General features: G+C 40.4%; 1 long non-coding RNA gene across 1 annotated transcript; it reads right to left on the minus strand.

Annotated features, from left to right (window-relative positions):
• Positions 1-2,472: 2,472 nt before the first annotated feature.
• On the minus strand, positions 2,473-4,214 carry Gm32291 (predicted gene, 32291). The gene is made up of 3 exons (NR_166703.1): positions 4,129-4,214; positions 3,548-3,709; positions 2,473-3,022 (listed from the first exon to the last, which is right to left on the minus strand). It is a non-coding gene; the product is annotated as a predicted gene, 32291 (long non-coding RNA).
• Positions 4,215-4,519: the final 305 nt, after the last annotated feature.

The raw sequence follows: 4,519 nt of genomic DNA on the forward strand, positions 1-4,519 counted from the left end.
ACAACCTCATTTATAAGGAAAGGACATGCACAAAGCCCCTTTCCACCCACAGTAGCTTCTGACTTTTTTTTTTTTTTGCCTTATTAGATTGTAACTCATGTAAAGGCATCTTCAGAACCACCACTATCCCCACTGATCCAGCAGGGGAGGGGAGAAGGTGGAGAGAGAAAGTGTCTTTGCAATCTTTAAGATGTAACGTGAGAGCCACCAAATTTATATATGGCTAATGCTAAGGCATTTCCCACTCTGAGATGTGTCTGACTTCAGTGACCCACTGGGAGAAGCCCATACCCATACTCCTTTGTGAGTCTTACTTTCTTCTAAGTGCTTCATTTTCTCTTAACTCCCTCACTTAAGACTATCATAAAATTTCTCAAATAAAATCTCCAACTCTGCTTCCTTTTTCAAGTTGGTCTTGGAATTCTTTTCATCATCAAAGCCAGAAATCCTTACTTGGCCTTGGCAAGGTCCCTGAAATTCTCTGGTAACTATCCAGGCTGTGGAGGGTGGTGGTGGGAATCTGTGTCTCTCTTCTCTCTCTGATGCCTCTTCCATAGCGTTATACACCATCACAACTTACTAGTTATGACACTTGCAACATGATTCCAGTATGCTTTATTTTTTATTTTCTAGAGTCTTCTATTCCAGATGCCTTTTTTCTTTTACTAGTTAGCTTTAACTGTCAAGCCGGACAGTGGTGGCCCATGCCTTTAATCCCAGCACTTAGGAGGCAGATGCAGGTGGATTCCTGAGTTCGAGCCTGATCTACAGAGTGAGTTCCAGGACACCCAGAGCTATACAGAGAAACCCTGACTGAAAAATCAAAACCAAACCCAAACAAAAACAAATCAAAACAAAAAAAGAAAAGAAAAAAACTTTAACTGTCAATTTGACACAGCTTGGAATTCCCTGAGAAGAAAGTCCCAATTAAGGGATTGCACAGATGATATTTTCTTGGGGGGATTGTCTTGGTGTACAGATATAGGAGAGTATAATCCACTGTGGGAGGTGCTATTCCTTAGGCATGTGGCAATGACTTGAGCATAATCTGAGAACAAGCCAGCAAGGGCCATTTCTCTATCGTTTCTACTTCAAATTCCTGCTTGAGTTCCTGCCCAGACTTCTCTATTGGTTGTGACCTGGAAGTAGAAGCCTAATCGACTTTTTCCTTTCTTGTTACTTTTCTGTCAGCATTTTATCATAGTAACAGAATGAAACTAAAATCGTTGGGACTTTCAGGTAACACTCAGCCCTGTGTACCATCTGATGCCAGAAACACATGAAAGATATGCTGGCATGGGCCATTTGATGGTGCTGGGTGGAGGACCTTGACATTAGGATAGTGGGTGCTATGGTGCTTTTAGAGGGACCACCTGTGCCTCCAGGTGTGAGGAAGGCAATGAAAATGGCAGGCAATGTCCATCACCTGGGTTCTAATGTAGCTCATAGAGCTCCACCAAGGAGCCTCTGTCCAATGGTGTTCTGCTGTGAACCTACAAGATTACTGCTTTGTCCTGAGAGAAACTATTGGTTCTAAGTTTATACATATCTAGTTCCTAATCTCAGTGTAAAGAAAGGAAAGGTTTATAACAAGTGTGTGATCAAGTCCTGGGGTCCTCAGTCTATTTTCCTTCTTCTGTCCTCATTCCTTTTCTTCCCTATTGAGTTACTTGGTGCCCCAAGACTGCCTTAATGTTCTTCCCCGCTTGGATTCCTGTGCCAAGACCTCGCCTTAGTCCCCATCTTTCTGCTTTTACAGAATTCAGAGCCCTTATTAAGGCAGAGGTTCCTCAGTCCCTTTCCCTGAGCATATTGACTTTAGGAAACATAGGATGATGATGGCACTTTGGAGATCCCTTTGCAGTTTTTACTGCAAGACTGTCTTTTTCAATCCCTAGGAGCCATGTCTTTGAAATGGAGTTAAGGAAGATAATGTTCCATCTCTTCATCATATGAAAGATAAGGAACACTTCCTCTTACTTCTTGCTATGAAAATATTCTATCTGCAGATACCAGGAAGTCGTCTTCTTCTCTTTGTGAGACGGTCAGTAAGTAAGTTGATGTAAAGTGACTTCATCCAGAGTTAGGTTGAGTCCAAGAAGAATCTTGGTCTCCTTTTGCCTTTGTGGTAACCTGGGACACTGTTTTCAGTCTCCGTTTATAGAAGTTCACAATTCAATTGTGTTAACATTTCATTATTGCATATTCATTATGTAAAGCAATGTGTCTCACATGACAATTTTCTTACATATCACAAGTTTAGACTGTGCTCACTTCTCATTAGATTGTCCCCTCATCACTTTCTTTAGTGTCCTTCCTCTTCTAAAATAGTGTGTGTGTGTGCATGCATGTGAGTGTGTGTGTGCATGTGTGTTTGGGTGCTATGACTGTATACAATAAATTTGGAGTGTCAGGAACAAAATTGTACTTTTTCCCATAAATTCACAAATTTGTGAACATTAAAGGCTCCAATCATGTATCAAAAATTTTTATTACCAGTAATGTTGACCAGAAAATATGGGTTTAGATTTGGTGGCAGGTGAGTTGCTGCATCTACCTCCTTAACAACCTCATGCCTCTCCTCTGGGTGATTGTTGCACTCTTAGTCTGCAGTGCACAACAGAAAGTGGAGCAAAATAAGAAATCAGTTTTATTTCTCTCAGACCTCTGATGCAACCTGAGTGATAGGAACAAATGAGGCCAGATGTGGTCCTTCATGGGGCCAAGAGTATTCATCACTTTGGCAAGGAATAGTTCTACCTGTGCAAACATGGCCCTGTGACAGAAGATCCCTATACAGTACACCCTAGGGTGAATGTATGTGCAGAGACTTTCCATCTTGTCACAGAGCTTACATACTTCAACTTACTACTGCCAAATGAGAGACTTGAGTTGCCCATTTCACCAGAATTTCCCCCATTTGCCTCACTGCAACACTCTGATCCCAGCGTGTCCTCCTGGTAGCTTCTCTTCCTCCAAACTCCAGCAGGTTTCTTGCTTTCATTCCTTCGCTCTTGTTTTCCTGCAAAAGCAATTTCCCATTTGTCTTCTGCTGACAATCTCCTAATGATCCTCATCAAACTGTCTTTATCACTATGTAGTTATGGGAATTGTACGTGTTGCATTGGATAAAGTATTGATTGATGATTATCAACATTTTCAGGGTACTGCTGAGGTGTGTGCAAGAAACCTTCCACTTCACCATGTGTAGAATCATCTTCTGCCTGCTCCCTCTGTGCAACAGTCTCCACCGACTATTTTCCTCAGCCCCTACATTCTCTGGAGACAGAGGCCTTTAACTGGAGCCTCAAGACACACCCCATCACTTCTCCAGTGAACCAAGAACCGACACATAATCACATACATGTGTTTGGAAAACTGTGTTAGTTCCCTTGCTCAAACTCAGAAGGTCCACATCAGACTTCCCTTCACAGCTTGCTTGATTTAACTTCCCTTTGCCTCTTTCAATCCTTACCTTATCTTCTGTTTCCTTCCTTATTCTCCCTCATTGTAACCATATATAATATGAGGGAGGTGGATGGCAAACCTGAAGTTGATAAGAGAAATCAATTCAAAGCTTCCACACCCTGGGTGCAGTTCTAAAGTGCTAGATGCTTGGAGAAGTCCTGGTTGAAATCTCAGAACTGGCTGCATAGAGCTGGATGCTCCCTTCTTCTAGCTGATCCTGCCCTGTTGTTGGCAACAACTCCTGCAAGGTTAAGTAAAATGACATTGAAGAAGAGCTGAGCATGGCAGGTTCTACCACTATGAACTTTTCATTATATTAAAGCAATAATTCTCATTTAAAAGATAGAGGGTGAGAGAAGGAGAACTTAGATATATTAATGTGGTAGTAGGAAGCAAATAAATCTTGCCAATATTTTATAGTACAGCGGCAACAAATTGTTTTTAGCTATTTTAATGGGAAATTTATAATTGAGAAAATAAAGGCATCCCATAGATAAAAGTTAGATGGTTTAACTCTTCCAAATAGTTATTGGCTATTGTCTAAGTAGAATTGTTTCAGCAGATGTCTCCTGAAAAATGATGAGCAGGGTTAGTCTTTTCTAAGCCAATCAAAACTCAAGATGTTATGATGACCATCATTAGCTAAGTGTACAAATATACCTGGTTTGTTGTGTGGTAGATTTAGTTGATAGAGGGACAGAAGCTGAGATCCCTGTCTACTGAATAGTCTAGTCTCAGAATACATTGGGGACAACAAAGATTCCAAACTATGACATCAGAAATCTAATTGAGGATCCTATTGGTTAAACTTAGCAGGGCTGTCCAAGAATACAGAATTCCTGAAAGAGATGAAACTGTGTAGAAGATGTGTGTGTGTGACTTTGAAATAAATATTTGATATAAAACTAACAAATATTTACATTAGGTTTTTTGTAAGAAAAACTTCAGAAAATCTAATTCTGCTAACCCAGTTTATTATATATTGTGGAAAATTTTAGAAAGTATAAATGAGAATGATTTGGGGTTAATCTATTACTTCTAGTATTTGCAG

The sequence above is a fragment of the Mus musculus genome, chromosome 18, assembly GCF_000001635.26.
Source record: "Mus musculus strain C57BL/6J chromosome 18, GRCm38.p6 C57BL/6J".
Taxonomy (NCBI): domain Eukaryota; kingdom Metazoa; phylum Chordata; class Mammalia; order Rodentia; family Muridae; genus Mus; species Mus musculus.